Below are 19,544 nucleotides of genomic sequence, written 5' to 3' on the forward strand. Positions count from 1 at the left end.
GTGCCTGGAGCCGCCCCTGCATCCGAGGCAGAGGTCTCAGTAAAATAGTGTGTGACATCAGCTAATCAATTTTTTTCATGCACTTCCGTAACAGAACGATAATCCCAGAGTTGTAGGTGTCAGTAGTGGCAACAGTCAGTTAGGAAGGAGACAGAAGGTTCCCAGGCCCAGGAAAGAGGGCAGAATGTACTAAACGTCCAAGCTTAGCAGCTCCAGGAGCAGTATAAGTAGGTAAACCAAGAAAGTCTCATAGTTGTCCTGCACCTGTATATTAATAATATTTATCATTAATACAGCATATAAACTAAGTTTCTCCATATTAGATAGTTGGGGAAAAAATCAAAATATTTGTTGCTGGTTAAAAATTAATCCAGCCATAAAATGGATTAGAGATGATATGTAATATCAGAGCAAGCAAGACCACTATAAAGAGCCCTTTGCTGAGAATCCCACCTTTATCATCTACATATATAGTGTATTGTGCTGGCAGCACAAGATAATACCCAAACTGTTAGAATGTGATTTTGCACATGCACAAGGTGGCCAGATCATTTTGTTAATGCACAGAACAAGCACTGAAGGATATAGATGGGTCATCAGATAGCATCATCTCCAGAATATCTCTTCTCTGTGCTGACATTGGCAGCTGCTGCTGGTCTGGTCTGCGATGAGAGAGAGTTCTGTCTGGAACTTAACAGGGTATAAATCCCTTCCCTTTTCTAGCCCAATAAGCTCCCTCCCAGAGTGTCTGGTGGTTCAGTGTCCCCACCTGAGCTGGTCACTTCTGGTTCCCCTTTGGTTCAGCCAGGCATTTTGCCCTTTGCTTTCACCTTGTAATCCAAGGCCAAGAGGGTCACAAAGGAGCTATGGTCCCTTTTCTTCCTGCAGGCCAGCCAAAATCCCACTGCATTCAGTTATGGTGAATATATCCTCTGTGCTGACATTGGCATCATGTGCCAACTTAGATTTTCTCACATTTAGAAACTAATGTACAACTAAAACTATTTGAACAATGGAGGAAAGTGAGAGATGGAGTTCAGAAGCATTCATGGTCACCAAGTTTTAAGTTGCACTGTACCAGGCTACTTGAAGATCCATGAAAACTATTTGTGTCAAACAGTATGTAACAGTTTAATACTGGCCACAGCAGAAGCTGCTAATTTCATGGTCAATAATGTTACAGGGGCAAAAACTGAAAAAAAGAATGAATCACACAATCTGAGTAAATAGTGGTCTATAAAGCTTAAAGGAGAACTGCCAGCCAATGGGACATAAACTCCATGTGTCAACAGCAAATAGTCCTTTTACATAGGGCTACAAGGTATCAATTTAATTCTAAATTAAAAACAAAAACTAAATGGCATGCAAGGCATAATGAAAAGTAAAATAAGACAAATCCTAAAGTCCGTTCACAGAGGTTGCAGTTCTAAAAGATAAGCTTAAAAACATCCATGAGCAGTTGGCGGACAGGTACAATTTGATCAGAAATAGTTAAGGGAGGGACGGAGGGAGAGAGAGAGAGAGAGAGAGAGAGAGTGAGTGAGTGAGTGAGTGTGTGTGTGTGTGTGTGAGTGAGAGAGAGAGAGAGAGAGAGAGAGAGAGAGAGAGGGGAACTATGTGAACTAGTTAAGACAATAGGTTTGTGTGTTTGATTTGAACTAGATAAGAGATTGTGTGTATGGGTGTGTGCAGAGAGTCTTGTAAATGAATCAGTTGTGTGTCATTACTGACACTTTTCCTTGCCCCTCTCCCTTTTTAGACATGAACCCTCTCCAGCAGAACACTGAACATATTCCCCTGTTAAGTGCCAGGTAAACCAGGTTAAGAAATGTTGATTCCATGCAATATACATATGTAACGGGGGCAGGCTGTAGCATGATATTTCCATGTAAATGATACAGATAACATAAATGAATAAATGAGAGCATGTTCATATTCACCAGTTTAATATATGATCATGACTTTACACTTTTTTTTTGTTTTTCGCTATGACAAACACATGGATGCAGTTCTGCATAGCTATCATACAGATTTCACCACCGAGTAATTCAAAACAGGACCCAGCATCCAATTATAAACATACATAATCAAATCTCAGGACTATTTCTGAAGCACTTTAATAATGGCACTTTATAAGCAAAAAGCACTGGAACTTTAAAAGACATACTTTTATTTTAGAAAAGATGCACAGGATACCAAAAAGCACTTGAATGAAGGGCTACCAAATAAAGGTTACTACAGTGTACTCAGAGTACAAGAAATCCAAACAGCTCTGATAGTCCAAACGCCCCCAAGAACAGCTGCCAATATTCCACAGTTGGGGAGTGCTCAAGAGCAGAAGTTAGTAAAATCAGTTAAAGCAGTTTAGAAAGAGTTGGAGAAAGCCAGAAAATACTTTTCCCAATTACTGAATATAAAATAAGGAAATAGTTTTAACTGGTTCAGTTTAGTAATGCATCGGATATGTTCAACAAATAATCTTGTCCAATGCTGCTTAACATTCCTGGTGCTTCCTGACATTCTAGTTTAGAAAACTGCTGACAGTTCATTAATTTCTGGCAATAGAAAAGAGTCTTCTCAGTAGCTGAACTGGTGGTACAGTTGAACCCTGTTATGTCGCCGGCCCAGGGGTTTGCCAAAAATAGTCGAGATAACCGATGATCGAGATAAACCCCTATCCACCACCCCCCACCCCTGAACTCCCCTGCCCTCTCTCCAACACCCCCTCCCTGCCCCCTTACCGCGGTGCCTGCACGTGGCTGGATCCAGCGAAGCGGGACGGGGAAGCGGGGCCGGGCGGCCGTGGACGGGGACCCGGAGCCGGGCAGCCAAAGAAGCAGGACCCGGTAAGCGGGCCGGGCGGCAGGCGAAGCGGGACCGGGTAAGCGGGCCGGTAAGCGGGCCGGGCGGCAGGCGGCGGGACCGGTAAGCGGGCCGGGCGGCAGGCGCCGCGGGGACCGGGTAAGCGGGGCCGGGCGGCAGGCGAAGCGGGGACCGGGTAAGCGGGGCCGGGTGGGCGGGCGGGACCGAGAAGCGGGCCGGGCGGACGGCCGGGCGCGGCAGGGACCGGGTATGCGGGACCGGGCGGGCGGGAGGGGACCGGGTATGCGGGGCCGGGCGGACGGCCGGGCGGTGAAGCAGGGACCGGGTATGCGGGGCCGGGCGGGCGGGCGGCGAAGCGGGGACCGGCAAAGCGGGGCCAGGCGGACGGGCGGGCGGCGGCGGGACCGCGGCGGGACGGGCGGACGGGCGGGCGCGGCGGGGACCGGGTAAGTGGGGCCGGGCGGGCGGCGAAGCGGGGACCGGGTATGCGGGGCCGGGCGGACGGCGAAGCGGGGACCGGGTATGCGGGGCCGGGCGGGCGGCGAAGCGGGGACCGGCGAAGCGGGGCCGGGCGGACGGGTACGCGGGGAACTGCGGGGCTGGGGAGCCGGGAAGCGGGTGGCTGGGGACACGGTGGGTCGGGGACGCGGGGAGCCGGGCGGCTGGGGAACCGCGGGGCTGGGGAGCCGGGGCTAGGGCAGGAATCGCGTGGCCGGGGAGGGATGCGGCAGGAGCCGGGCAGGGCCGCCGCCGGAGTTACAGTCGAACCCATTTATCTCGACCTCGGTTAGTGGCAAAAGCTCTTCTGTGCACGAGATATTAGGGTTCGGCGAGATTAAAGAATCCACATAACCGATGAGAAACCGATAAGACAAAGAGGGAGTTTGGCGGTTCCACTACTAAAACGTCGATTTAATAGGATTGGCAAGTTAACCGAGGTCGAGATAAATGGGTTCGACTGTATATAGATTAAGAACCATCTCCTCAGGTACTTAGAATGTAAGCTTTTGGGGGCAGGGCAGTCTTTTTCTTACATGTATATACACTGCCTCGCAGATCAGGGCCCCATACCCTGATTGGAGCCTTTTAGTCACGACTGCAATGCAAACAACTAACTACAACTATTTTTATTCCCTTATGTAACACCACATACAGAAAGAAGTGATTTTTAGTACCGTATCTTAGGATCTGATTCTTTCCTGTTGACAAACATACATTAAAGTAATTAATTATGATCCAATAAAGAACATTCTGGCAGACATTAACAAAATGCAATATACAGTATTGCTTACACATACACAGAATGTGTCACAATTTAGCTAATTCCTGGAAAAATATAGCTGTGATCTACTGCTGCTGGATCTAAAGCAAAAAAAAAGTGATAGGCTGTGAGTGTAAATAATTGAAACTTCGATAAAACTTCCATCTAAGGATCTTAAAGAAGTTAACTTCGCCTCACAAAATGCTTTGAGGAAAGCATCTCTACTTTACTAATGGACAAATTGGAGCAAAGTTGAACACCGAACAACTCTAGTAGGGCTTGTCTAAGCAAACCCAAATTATGACAGTACTAGAAGTCATCTGTAAGGTATATACAGTACGGCTATAATGTTATAATACTATATAGAAATCATCTCTACTAAATATAATTTAGACAAAGAAGCCATTTATACAATTCTCTATACAGTATATTCAAAGAACAGTCACAATAATGCAAACTTTCCACCACTGCTCTGTTAATGGATATCAGTTGTGTAGTGGAGAACCATTTCCAAGAATATGAGTATAGCTCAGGATATATGCCCATTTAGGGCCAGATTTTCAAGTACTCAGCACCCATTCTGACATTTATGATTAAATCTCTTGAACTCTTATACATTTTGGTGCTGAGCTCTTCCCAAAATCTGGCCCCAATGGAAGATGCTGAGCTCTTTTGGGAAATCTATTTATTAATCCTTAGTTTTTCTTCTTCTGGTCTACACTGAAAGTTAGGTCAACCCAGCTACCTCTCTCAGGGGTGTGACAAATCCACACTCCAAGTGATGTAGTTAAGCTAACCTAACCCCTTGTGTACACAGCGCTAGGTCGATGGAAAACTTCTTTTGTTGACCTTGCTATTGCCTCTTGGGGAGATAGATTACCTACGCTGATGAAAGAACTCCTCCCACTGTGCAACGACAGCGTTTCAAGTGTAGACAAGCTCAACAAACATCCCATTTTTATTATCACTATGCACTCAGTTGAGACTATAAACTCATTTTATTATCCGGAACCAATGTCAGCAAAAGACTTCCACTCATTACTAGTTGGAGTTAAAATGAGAGAACTAGAGATGGAAGGCTCTCTATTCCAACTGCTAATACTTTGTATTTCCCAGATTCTTCAGCATGCCTTATATTAACAGTTATAAGTTGTGATTTGTAACAACTGCAAAAAGGAGAATCTCACTGTTTATAAAATATCTATCCAGTGTTGTACAATCATCCTTCCAATAGATATCACAGGCCAATGTTCATGTAACTAAGTCATTTAGTTTTAAAGTAATACAAAAGAACATGAAACACAAGAAGAGAAAAGGCTATAAATGAAATATTCCTCTTACAGTTTCAGAGTTTACACTCAAGGATAGAAACATCAAAAAAGAGTAGAAAGGATGAGCTGCAACAATAGCGCAGATTTCGAAGCCTTCAAAATAAGCATCTTGTATTCGTTCTGATATGACAGCACCTGTTATCATTCCATATGGTAAATGCATTATTGCTAACTAAGTTTAAGAGGAAAACTAGTTTTTTGTGTAGCATCATTCATAATGACAACGCTAGAAATTTATTACAAAAAAATTAAATAACCAATACTTGTTTCTAGTACATCTGACAGAAAATGTGTTTAAGGGGACAGAGTAACCTGCTAAAAAATAAGCATCTAAAACCAAGAGTTTCTATTAAGCATTAACCCCAATTTAGATCAACTACTGTCACTGTATATAATGTTACCCATTAAAAAAGATGCATGACATACTGCTGTAGCTCCATAGCAGAACAATTGTGTTTATTCATTTTCCTAAATGAACATCTTCCTTGAATATCAGCTGCTGCTCCTATAATTAGAATATCTAGACGGCAGAGCAAATGTTGTTTATTGAATAAGCAAAATAAAGACATTTTAGAAATGTTAGGTCTGAAAGTATTGTTAATATGTATTAGTTATGTGGCACACTGAGTATCAATTTAGCTGTTTAAAATTAAATTTGCATTCTCAGTGCAGGTTAACAACTCACTCATTTCTTAGGTATACACAATGTCCTTTTTATGTGATATCACCTTCCATGGATTTATTTCCTAATTTACCAAAATATGGATATGGATGAAAACAAAATATGTATGTATGTATTTACACACTATTCACCTAGGCTGAATTCAAAATTACCAATGCACAGGTCAGTCTCTGTACCTCATTACTAATCCTCACTACCATCCACTTCCTGAGAAAGGGTTTTTTTTTTACATTAAAATCATTTTTATAAAGGCAACAATGTATATCTAATTTTCAGCTTTTTTAAAAAAATTCTAACAACTCAAAATGTATCAGACTTGAAGGACTATTGATCACAATTTGGGATTGGTGTTGGACTAGACTGTTACTTCTGTGTGAAGTTGAGGCCTCATCTCTGCAAAGTACCTCCCTGCATATTATGAGATTTTAAAATGTACATTATTGACATCTGTAATGGCACTTTGGAATATATTATAATCAGGTTGTTTTTTAAAACTATATACTCCTCCATCTCCACTAGGTTTATCCTCACAGATCTCCAAAGCACACAAATAACCCATCAGAGATAAAGTGAGACAGGAGATAACTAAGTCATTGATAGCGGAAGTCTTGGACTGAGTCTAGGTGACTACAACATATAGGGTGATATTCTGGCCCTACAGAAGTATTTTTTACCCATATATTTTACCAACCGATTAAAAAAAAAATCATGTGATGTGGTTGCATGAGAGGGAATACAAGGTTTTTCCTACCTCCAAAATCTGGTTCAACAGTGGTCAATAACTTGGTGTTAATCCTAGTAAATTGAGTTTTTCGTGCTGTGAAGAATTTTCACGTTACTTTGCAAATAATGTTGTCTACTACTGTGGACACAGAAGAGTATCTCAAGGAGTCAAACACTGGCTGTCCTCTGCTTGCATTCCAGCTAATGGGACTCCCTGAAGCTCTGGACACGTTGTGGGATACAGATTGTGAGTGGGACCCATGCCCCCAAAGGTCTTCAAAAGACAGGAACAAGTACTGGTACTGGTGGAGACTTTTCCTAAGGGAGTGAGAGGGCTGTAGGGAGCCAGTGTGACCTCTACTCAAGAAGCCAATTCTTGATATTGACAATTCTGCTAAATATCAACCAGTACTCAAGCTCCAACTTTTGGGAAAGGCCAAAAGGTTGTATTGAGGCAGCTCTGGCAGTTTCTTGAACTCAGTGAGTTGTTTGACTCGGAACAATCAGATTAAATTTGGATATGGATGAGAAACTGCACCATTTTCATTATAGTTTGGGAGGCTAATAAAATAAGATCTCATTCCATAGGTAAGTTAGTGATAGAAAGGTAATGGAGGTGTCATTTGATTTGCAAAAATCTGCAGAGTCATGATTTCAATTTGTGTTGGCTCACACAAAAGTTGGGAAATGCAAGAATTAAGGTTGCCCATTCAACCTTAATTTGGCTCTCTCATGTGTATACATTATGATACAGTCTTTAATTACATGATCATATACTACTATTATTATTTTGTACTATTCAGTACACATGATAGACATTGCTCAAGGAATGAATCAGGACTGTGTAGTATAGGAGGCTGTTGTCTATAGGCTCCCCCACCTCCTTCGTTGAGAAATCTAGAAGCTCTTTAGTGAATGAGGCAGGAGACTACAGGGAGGAGGAAGGATGGTCTTGTGGTAAGGCAGTTGAATACCACCCTAGAAAACTGGATTCTGACCTTGCCTTTCCTACAGATTTCCTATTTCATGTTGGACAAGTCACCTAAACCAAAGGTGGCTATTACCTGTTTTTCTTATTTTCTGGGTACCCAACTTGAGACACCTGGCACCTGATTTACAGAGTTGCTGAGAAGTCACAATTGCAACTGAAGTCAATGAGAGCTATGCTCAAAACAAGTAAAGTGCTATAAATGTAAGTTGAAAACTCAGGCCATAGGCTCCTTAAATTGGGCACCCAAAATTAATGGACATCTTTGACATTAATGGCTCTGTGCTTCAGTTCCCATCTGTAAAATGGGAATAATACCACTTTACTTCACAGGAATGTTGTGAAGATAAACTCGTTAATATTTGTTAAGCACTGAGATACTAGAACATAGAAAGCCCATGAGGAAATTAATAAGTCAGTATTCAGAGCAGTGTTTGAACAGTGTTGAATGATGTGTAGTAAAAAAGGATAAAATGGAATATTGACTAGCTGTATATTCAGTGAATATCATCTTTCCCACGCACTTAATGAGTCAGGGTCCTATGGAAACATAGTATGTGATCACGTAATTAAGACTATCATAATGTGTATGCACAAGAAGGTTGAATTAAGGCTGAATTAACCTTAAGTCTGGCATTTCCTAATTTTTGAGTATTGATTTTGTAACCTTGCCACTTTTAATGTATGCAATGTTAAATGTTTCAGGTGATAAAAGAGTCTGGATTTTTATAGATCAAGAAAATAATTTAAAAGGCACGTTTCCATATAAAAACAAACAAAAGGGTTGTTCCTTTATCCTAGACTTTAATAATTTGCCTTACATCAGGTTTTGAACTATTGCATTTATGACACATCTCTTCATGCTGCAACAGTCACATTGTTTGAAATGCTAAGTGAAACGTGTCAGGATTTCTGATCTCTGTTGGACCTGAACTTTGGATATAATATAGAAAATTGTGCACTGACTTGCCTCTGAAATCACTAGAGAACCTGCTTTTACACAAGTAAAGCTTCTGAATTTCTTCTGTGGCATTTTGACAGCTATGCTATTATGGTGTTCTTTTCAAACAAAAGAATGGCATTACTTCTCTTGTAGGAAGTATTGTGGGGTAGGGTTTCCTTTCCCTTTTCAAAGCTTTGAAAGTAATTAGTGGTTAGTCTTTCATTCCTCATAGGTAATGAATATATCTGTATTTGGAATATGTCTATAACTGATATAAATTTTAATTTTCAACAAGATAAAACAAAAAACAATGCCATCCTGTAGCAAATCATTTTGAACATACAAATGGCTTAATTGTACCAAATGAGTGACTGTTTTCCAGGATAAATTACAGAGCAGAAATGAGGGGAAACAATGCATTTCACCCTGTGTTTGCACAAATTATTACTTCACACCTTAGTCAAATTTAATCAGCATGTGTTGAAATTTTCTACATAAGTGAGGAGAAAGATACAAACTAAGCCATTATCTCACTTTTGTAGCTTTAAACATTCACTCATTTATTGTAATGCCTAAGTAAACACCATTGAAAAACCTTGACACAAAAGTCTATTGTGGCTCAAGGTGGGGGAACTTCAGACCTGGAATTTCAAATCCATCCAAACTTCTTAAACATGTGGCTTCCATAAGGGCTGAATTAAAGGGCACTGCATTTCTGGAATCTAGTCATTCATTGTACTAAATGATAATTAAATCACCAGAAGAAACTGTTTGCTGGTGTGCAATGCTAGTACTTTCACAATTTTCAAAGTGAAAAGCTAGAGATGAGCCCTACCAGCATTAACACTATAGAATGCTTTCTGTAGTGTCACAAGGCATGCCTGTCCTGTAGCACCCCTTGCTGGCCAAGTGGGGTGCTGCAGGTACTCCCTGCCTCAATTTCCTCCCCTCCCCTAGGATTTTCTGGCTCCCCCTGGGTTTACGTGGTTCAGCCCTCCAGCTTGGTCACTCTCAACATTCAGTCTCTTTTTGGGGTAATAACAGTCCAAACAAACCAAGAGTACTTTTGTCCCACAACTGGGCTCCTCTTCAGCCCTCCCCCTGGGTTCAGTTACCAATCCCTTATGGGTTACCTTTCAGTTTCTGTGGCTCAGGGATAGAACCTTGACTCCCAGGCTCCTTCCCTAGAGTCTCCTTGCAGTCTCATCCCCTCTAGCTTATCTTCCCCTCTTCTGTGCTCTGGGATACAGCACTGACTCCCAGGATACTTCCCTGGAGTCCTTCCAAAGTTCCAGACCTTGCTTCATAGCCTTCCACAGGAAGCACACTTACTCCTGCTTCCTCAGGTTCCTTTCTTCAAACTGAGTTTTCTCAACTCTTTTAAATAAATCACTCCACCGATCAAGACCAGTGCGGGAAGGACAGGTAGCTAATTTGGCACAGATATGGCTCAGCCCAACTATCCTTAGACAGACAGCCAACTCATGACATATGGATTGAAAGTAGTCTTGTGCATGGTCTCCAGGCAAAGCTACCTCCCCCGCCAAGAATACCAAGATAGCTATGGTAGGAGGGAAGGGTTCAGTATCTCAGGGGATAATTTTGCCAGTGGAGAGACTAGTTTTTTAAAGAAAATCATTCCAAACTCCTTAAGGCAGAGCCAGGGAGGTCACTTAAGATATGTCTACACTGTGAAAAAAGCAAGTGTGTCAGTAAGTCTCAGAGCCTGGATCAACTGACTTGGGCTTATGGAGCTCATGCTACAGGGCTAAAAATAACAGTGTAGATGTTCCCACTTGGGCTGGAGCGTGGACTCTGAGACCTGGCAAGGGGTTGGGTGTCAGAGACCAGAGAATCTACACTCCTATTTTTAGCCCAATTGGTCGAGCTCTGAGACTCACCGTTGTGTTGCTGTTTTTTTTCCAGTGAAGACATACCCTTAGACATCTGGGAAGGGGGAAAGGGGAGAGTCAATATGATAGCCAAGAAATACTGTGGTCCAGTGAGCTGGAGAAAATCTCAAATTTAGTGCAAAGTAAGATCCAAATATAATGGGAAGTCCATAACAGAAAGATTACCATCTTCCCATAGTCTGAGGTGATAGGGGGATATTGTCCCGCACCCCAAAAAAACCTCCAAAACTGCAAGCTTCAGGCTGGCACAGAATTTGCCCCCTTAGATGCGGCCCTGTTGGGCCTGACTGGAGCTGCCCCCCAATATAGAAGTCGAACTGTGCCTAAGCATCCTCCCCTCTTAGCCAACAGTCAGAATGGCCACTTGCCCTTCATTAGCCAGGGTTCTTTGAGATGGTGGTGGTAGTGGTGTGGATCTCCTGCAGGTATGTATGAACCACATGTATGCAAGATCAAAGTATTTTGAATAGCAGAGTCCACTGTGACCTCACATGTGCCTTGTCCCTCCTCATTCTCCTTTGGTAAGGGCAGAGAGGCTGTGACTTTTCCTCAGTTCTTTCACAATCTGAAGCCTGTGTTAGCCAAGGACTTGGAAAGCAGGGATGTAAGGCAGGTTGTGGGATTTCTCTGACTACACCATCTCCAAGAACCACAACTATTATAAGATAAGTAATCAGTATGAGTCAGTATGGACTGTAGATGACTGGCAAGCAGTATCCCTTCAAGATGATGGGCAGGAATATCAGCCAAAAGGAGATTAACACTGCTTTCACAAACTAGGTTTCTGATCCACCACCTAAGCCCAGTGCATAGCATTTGATGAAGATCAGCAGGTTAATTCCATATCACTGCTTTGCAGACTTTGTAACAGGCACACTTCTGAAATAGGAAGAAGATGTCACTTGAGCTCTGGTGGAATGAGTCTTGATGTTCACAAGGAGAGGTACACCAGCCAACTGGTAACACAGTGTTATCCACTTAGCCTTTGTGAGAAGATGGCCTGACCTTTTGAATAGTCACCTACAGCCAGAAATAAATAAGGAGACAGTCTGAATGGTTTACTTTGGTCAATGTAATAAAGCAAAACTCTGGAAACAGATGATGTGTGCAACTTCTTGTTTCCTGGTGCAGAGTGGGACATTGAGAGGAAGACAGATAAATTAATTGATATAGGCGAAATTCTGGTACTACCTTGAGAATGAACTTGTGGTGAGGTTTCATCACCATTTTGTCCCTATGAAATATCATATAGGGAGGTTCAGCCATAAGCACATGAAGCTCACTAACTCCCCTGGCCAGGTGATGACCACTAGAAAGAGAATTTTCAGAGAGAAATGATGTAAGGATCATTCTGAAAGAGATTCACAGGGAAGCTCTTTGTGTCCTACATCTTTGCAAGTTTCTAATCCATGACAAGACTTTCTCTATAACCTACAGATCTTGTGAGCGACTTTGTCAAAGGTCTTTTGAAAATCCAAATAATTTATTTAATCTGGTTCATCTTTAGTCACAATTTTTTTGACATGCCCAAAGAATTCTAGAAGATCAGAAGCAGCATGATTTTTCTTTGCAGAAATTGTGCTGGTTTGATAGGGCACTAGTTTGGGTGTCAGGAGAAATTGATTTATTCCTGAATCTACATTTAACCTGCTTTGTGACCTTGGGTAAGCTGCTTCACATTTCTGTTCCTGAGTTCACCCATCTGTAAAAATGGGGATTATCATACTCTCCTGTAGAAAAAAACTTTCAGATCAAAGTATACCAGTACTATATAAGAGCTATGTATTTCTATTATTAATACCACATTCATCTAGGTGTTTCACAATTCCCTAATTATTGTTTCAACCAGTTTTCCTGGTCTGCAATTCCCAGTAGAACATCCGTTTTTTTTAATGCAGTTGCTTCCCTCTGGTTTATTATCTAGCTGATATTAATTAGATTGTTGTTAGAAGCTTGGCCTCTTCATTCTTAAATGCATTCAGAGCATGCAAATCTTGACAAGTTGTTACTTTTTATCAGTTTGTTCCAGCAACTTCTCTTTTGACACTTCAGTCTCTTGCATAACCTTCCCTTTATTCCTTGAAAAAGGTAGAGCTCGGATAAGGGTTATCTGTGAGAAATCTGATGCAGAGAACTTATATAGGGCAGGAGGCTGCAAGGTACTGAGCAGTCTAGGTTTGATCCCACAAAATACTTAGAAATATGCTTAACTTTAAGCTCCCATTAATAGGACTTCTCACTTACTTATTATTAAGCATCAGGTTAAGAGTTTAACCAGAGCAAGTAAAAGTTCTCAGCACCTTGCATGATCTTAATGTACTTATTCTTTTTAATCTCCCAATCCAGTGTCCATTAGCGTCATTGGACAGCCTCCCATTGTCTTCAGGCCCTAATTGATTCCTTAATTGCCCAGTAATCCAGCAGATCCATAGATCCTTTTACAGGTTTCCTCATTCTAATATACTTAAAGAATTTCTTATTATTTGTTTTCATGTCCTTAGCTATTTGCTCTTCAAATTGCCTCTTAGACTTTGTGTTTGTGTGCCTTTCTGTTGTTCTCTCTAGAGTCATATGGATATGGATATGGATTCACAATTCAATGCCATGGCAAGCAAGGTAAATATGGAACCTAGGATATTCTATATACCAAGTATGCAGAGGTTGCTTGTAAAAACTAGAGGTAATTCTGATGTTTAATAAGCCCGTGCAAGAGTGCACTTTCATGCAATTTTGAGCTCTTCAATCATAAAAAGCAATCTGGAGAAAATATAAAAAGACAACTATAATTTTAAAGGAACATAGACAAGTTCAAAAAGGTGGTTTTTTCATGCACTTATTTTTTCATTATTAAGTACTTTCTGGTTCTGTAAAAGACTGGGAACTTAATATAAAAAAAGGCTGGTCTCATAATTTTTTTCTGGTCCTACCAGAGTGTGGAAGAACTAGAAGTCTCGACAGAAATAATAAATTATAACATTTTTCACTTTTATAAACTCCATAAAACAACTTCTTAGGATTAATATTTGTAAAGTGCTTAGAACTAAGGCTCACAGAACCCACTTAACGTAGATATTATCCGTTGCAGTAGCCAGCAGCCATAGTCATGCATTGCAGGACTGTGCAGAGGATAATCACAGTCATGATTCTGACTTTGGTGGTCTTATTGTTTGAGGAAAGAGCAGCTCCTGTACTCCCTGACCCATCTGGCAGAAATGATTTAGCTGTATTTAGAGAAGGATTACTCCCTTCACATTAGTTTCAGAATTTTAACAAGTGGTGGTTTCCAAAATTCCCCTCCAGTGCATTGGTGTTTCCTGTCTGCAAGAGTACCAAGCTCAGTTATCCCTCTAAACTGGCCTTCTCCATAGAGTGTTGCTTATTGCGGGGGGAGTTTCTGAATAAACTGAATGGTATTAAGATATGGTACAGATATTAAATATACAGTACAGGACCACAACTTTTGCTAATCAGGTGAGCTAACAAACATGTGATGATATCTACTTATGTATTTGAAATTTGAATTGGGGCTTTAAAATCTATCTCCATTGCAGTGTAAAAACACAGATACATTTCCTTTCCTGCTGCCATCTGCTGTTATCACACACTGTGACAGCTTTTCCTTAATTATCTCAACTCGTTTGCTCAATACCAGAACTTATGCCAGTTCCATCTCCCACAGATATAGAAATTTAACTCTTATGACAACTTTTTAGGAGACCTATTCTTCCTTTCATCTGGTGAATAATCTCTTTCAGTGTTTGGTTTCCAGATCTGCACAGCAGTGAAACACTTATTCCAAAATATAGACATGCAGAACAACTTGCCTCCACATTCCAATAAAAGCTTTTGGGTGCCTAGACAACAAAAGTTAGGTTTTGTTTTAAATAAAATATACAAGCTTTTAGGTCAATAAGATCCTGCTCCTAAATACATGATTTGCCTTTATTCTTCCTTTTTACAGAAAGAACAAGAGTTGTATACATTAAATTAGCTTTGCAAGGTACAGTTTAGAAAAACAGCAGTAGAACAAACAAATCAATGCTATTAAAAGAATGGAACTTAAAAGCTAGCTAGTCATTTCAGGTAAAACGTCAATACTAAAAGAAAGACTGTTTAAAAAAAAACAAAACCAAAACCTCTCCAAAACAGGGATGCATTTCCAAAGGGATCTCAATTGTGTCTCCATTTGTAAACGCAGTTTATTCTGAGCCATTTTTCAGCTTTGTCACTTAAATGTGCAAATGATGATTCTACCCATGTAAATACTAATATTTGCACACAAATCATTCTCAAAACTGAGAGTGTGAGTGATTTCTGCATGTGCAAACTGGGGCCCCTATTTATAAATTTGGCCTTTTCCACATTTATCCCTCTTGGGGACATGAGAAAGGGATCCCTATGCCACAAAATTCAATCCCTTGCCTCATAATGCTTAATAATAATAATATGGACATGTTTAGCCTTGAGAAAAAAAGACTGAGTGACAATAAGCAGATAACAGTTTTTAAGTATGTTGAGGTTGTTATGAAGAGGACTGTGATCAATGCTTTTCCATATCCACTGAAGGTAGGACAAGTCTAAAGTCTAATTAATCTGAAGCAAGGGAGATTTAGGTTAGATAACAGGAAAACCTTTCTAGCTAGAAAGGCAATTAAGCTCTGGAGTAGACTTCCAAGGGAAGTTGTGGAATCCCATCAGTGGAGGTTTTTAAGAAGAGATTGGACAAGCACCTGTCAGGGATGGTCTAGGTTTACTTATTCCTGCCTCAGCACAGGGGGCTGGATTTGATGGCCTCCCAAGGTCCCTTCCAACCCTATATTTCTATGATTCTATGAAATACCTAGCTCTTATATAGCACTTTTCATCAGTAGCTCTCAAAATGCTTTACAAAGGAAGTCACTACCATTATGTCCGTAGGGGATTTGGCAATCCTCTTTCCAAGAAGCAACAATAGGAAATTGCTTTCCATTCTGAAGATTGACCACAAGTGATCACAAAAGATCCCTTCTAATCTCACATAGATGCTCCTGGTTAGGAGGCTTCGTAATGCTCAGATCAGGCATTACTAGCGGTCAGGCAGCATTCAATATAAAAGGGATGAGTATGAACAGTGAAAATGACAGGCCCATCTCTCACACCTAAGTTCTGCCATATATGACCCCCTACAAGAAAAATACATGGGGGATAGTAAGAGAAGATGGGGGAGAAGAAGAAATAAAGCAGCAGAACCTTTCACCACAACAAACTGAAGAAACGTCAGGAATCGCCTCCCTCCCTTCAAAGATACATATGAAATGCAGTTTATTTTTTCAGTTTACAGGAAGAAAAAGATACAGTCGTCTCATTTCCCTTTATTGTATCAACATAATTATAAAATGATGCTGCTTACTGCAGTATTTGCCATTCTGCAATTAGAAAGAGAGCTTTTAAATTAGTGAGCCAGCCAGTTACTTGGCTACGTCACCTGTACACGCTTCATTATACAAAGAGCAGATTATAACAATAGGAGTTACTTTGGATAAACTATGTAACAATTTACAATGACATTTTTTATGAGCTTTCCTTCTCATCACTGTATTAGCCCCAGAAACGTCGCTGGAAGATTGATTAACACTGCACTGCCCCCTGTGGATTATATAGTACAATACACCACAGAACAAATCTTTTCTCCTTACTTACTCTGATTTGCACTGCTGATACTGACAACTCTTAGGCCTGGTCTACACTGGGTGTGTGTGTGTGTGGGGGGGTTCAATGTAAGATATGCAACTTCAGCTATGGGAATAGTGTAGCTGAAGTCGACGTATCTTATTTCGACTTACCTCCCGTCCACACGGTGCGGGATCGACAGCCGCGGGTCCCCCATCAAATCTGCTCCGCTGCTCACCCCGGTGGAGTTCCGGAGTCGACGGGAGCGCATTCGGGGATCGATCTATTGCGTCTAGATGAGACATGATAGATCGATCCCTGATAGATCGATCGCAACCTGCCGATCTGGCGGATAGTCTAGACGTACCCTTATGTTCTGAAACCATGGTCTTGATTTACCAAATGGAAATGTTCAGAATTTGACATTTTCATCCAATATTATTTTTCTTTCTTTTCTTTTATGTACCTGGAGTTTTATTAATTGGCAGAAAACAAATGCTTTTGATGCACAGCTCAATTAATCTTACCTATATTATAGACAGAAAGAGTAGTGGAAGTTTAGTTAAGGTTTAAAAAGGCTTCCATCATAACTTCCTGTTTTCACTGGTTCTTAACATCTTGAAGAAATTCCTCCTTTTGGCCTGAAATTTTTTTTGTTTGTTTTTTAAAATGATGAAATAGTTTATTAAAATGAAAAATATATATACTTTTCAACATTACTATGAAAATGTCCCCTTGTTCTTCTGTTATTAGACAGGAAGAACTGAAGTTCCTATGTCCCTCCTTTACACCACCATTTTATATGTTTATCATGCCTCCTATTATTCATCTCCTTTCCAAGGTAAACAATCACACTCTTTTTAATCTCTATTCATATGAAATTTTTTCCATGCCGTTAATCTTTTTCATTGCCTTTCTCTGAATCCTCTCTAGTTCAGCATTTTTGCCACCCACTTCTACTTCCCCTATCAATTCTTCCCTGTGCAACATCTTTATTAATGATCTGGATGATGGGATGGATTGGACCCTTAGCAAGTTCGCAGATGACACTAAGCTGGGGGGAGAGGTAGATATGCTGAAGGGTAGAGATAGGGTCCAGAGTGACCTAGACAAATTGGAGGATTGGGCCAAAAGAAATCTGATGAGGTTCAACAAGGACAAGTGCAGAGTCCCATGCACCACTGCAGGCTGGGGACCGACTCGCTAAGCAGCAGTTCTGCAGAAAAGAAGCTGGGGATTACAGTGGACGAGAAGCTGGATATGAGTCAGCAGTGTGCCCTTGTTGCCAAGATGGCTAATGGCATATTGGGCTGCATTAGTAGGAGCATTGCCAATAAATTGAGGGAAGTGATTATTCCCCCTCTGGCACTGGTGAGGCCACATCTGGAGTATTGCATCTAGTTTTGGGCCCCCCACTACAGAAAAGATGTGGACAAATTGGAAAGAGTCCAGTGGAGGGCAACAAAAATGATCAGGGGGCTGGGGCACATGACTTACGATGGGAGGCTGAGGGAACTGGGCTTGTTTAGTCTGCAGAAGAGAAGAGTGACAGGGGATTTGATAGCATCCTTCAACTACCTGAAGGGGGGTTCCAAAGAAGATGGAATTCGGCTGCTCTCAGTGATGGCAGATGACAGAACAAGGAGCAATGGTCTCAAATTGCAGTGGGGGAGGTCTAGGTTGGATATTAGGAGGGTAGTGAAGCACTGGAATGGGTTACCTAAGGAGGTGGTGGAATCTCCTTCCTTAGAGGTTTTTAAGGCCCAGCTTGACAAAGCCCTGGCTGAGATGATTTAATTGGTGTTGGTCCTGCTTTGAGCAGGGGGTTGGATTAGATGACCTCCTGAGGTCTCTTCCAACCCTTATCTTCTATGATTCTATGATGATCCTATGTTGAGCAAAACCGGCTCCAGGACTGACCCCTGGGGCACTCCGCTTGATACCGACTGCCAACTAGACATCAAACCATTGATCGCTATCTGCTGAGCCCGACAATCTAGCCAGCTTTCTATCCACCTTACAGTCCGTTCATCCAATCCATACTTCCTTAACTTGCTGGCAAGAATACTGTGGGAGACCGTATCAAAAGCTTTTCTAAAGTCAAGGTATCCCTCTACTCTTCTATGTGCTGGTCACCCTGGCTGGACTAAACCTCCTGTGGTGTACCATAGTCTCCATTCTTGCTGAGCATTATGGGAATCCCTAGGTGTGGCATATCATGGTAGTTGTAGTCAGGGTGGGGAACTTGGCTTATAGAGGATGGGGGCACAAGGTAACCAAACTACAATTCCCATGAGGCACCCTGGCTCCGTTTCTGAAACAAAATTTTCAGCCAAAGCATGCTTTCGGGGGATGTGGGGGAGGGGAGAGGAATAGCTTAGTCCAAATCTAATTTTTCATTGAAAAACTGTTTTGCTAGAAGATTTCAACCAGCCAAAGTATCATTATCTCTTTCTTTTAGATAAGGAAACTGAGGCACAAAGAGATGAAATGACTTACTCTGAGTGAAAGAGCCAGAAACAGATTCTAGGTTTTCTGAGGCCTCCCAATCCAGTGCCTTATTTCCTCAATCACAGTCTCCCAGATATCAATTCTATTCCAAACTTTCAGAGTGAAAAACAAAGCTTCCTTTCCATGATTAATTGTGATGTTAGTACAAAGGAGAGAACTCAGTGACATCTGCTGTTCATCTGGGCAGCCAGCAGGTACAAATGAATATTTCATGAACACTAGCTGTAATTTTCTATCTCTTTTCACCAATACCAGACAAATAAAACAATCTCTCTGTATCAGCAGAACTCTTCAGAAATACACTATAGGGGTACCTTAAAACTATTTGCAGTCCTTACTCAATCAGCTAGTAGCATTATTCATTTTCATTACCTTGTTTTTACCTGATTTGTTACACTTCAGGCAGGTACATAGGCATGGTACATTTTCTTTCAGCTTAATGAAGAATACAGAAAGTACTTACCTAGAAAGAAAAACAATAAAAAAAAGATTATTAAAATATGAAAAACGTATTTCTGTTTTATACAGTATTGGAAACACACACAACTCTTTTCGGAAGATATAAGATGATAGCAGGGCAGATTTTTTTTTTTATCAAGTGATGAGACCTTTTTTTATATCATTGTGGTAATTGATAGCAAGTGAATTCAGCACATATATCATCTTTTTTATTATTAAAATTACATACAAATTTCATCAAGATTCTTCTTCCTTATATAA

The 19,544-nt window shown here is 41.1% G+C and overlaps 1 protein-coding gene across 11 annotated transcripts in view; it reads right to left on the reverse strand.

Annotated features, from left to right (window-relative positions):
• Positions 1–19,544, reverse strand: part of PDE4D (phosphodiesterase 4D) — a 1,085,833-nt gene that overhangs the window by 366,211 nt on the left and 700,078 nt on the right. Inside the window, exon 1 of one of the 11 annotated variants that reach the window (XM_039543155.1) lies at positions 19,197–19,214. The exons of the other annotated variants lie outside the window; for them this stretch is intronic. The gene's annotated coding sequence lies outside the window, so the exon portion shown is untranslated. Of the gene's footprint in view, positions 1–19,196; positions 19,215–19,544 lie in introns of those variants that run through there. 11 annotated transcript variants of the gene reach the window in all.

This window comes from Mauremys reevesii, linkage group 6, assembly GCF_016161935.1.
Source record: "Mauremys reevesii isolate NIE-2019 linkage group 6, ASM1616193v1, whole genome shotgun sequence".
NCBI classification, from domain to species: domain Eukaryota; kingdom Metazoa; phylum Chordata; order Testudines; family Geoemydidae; genus Mauremys; species Mauremys reevesii.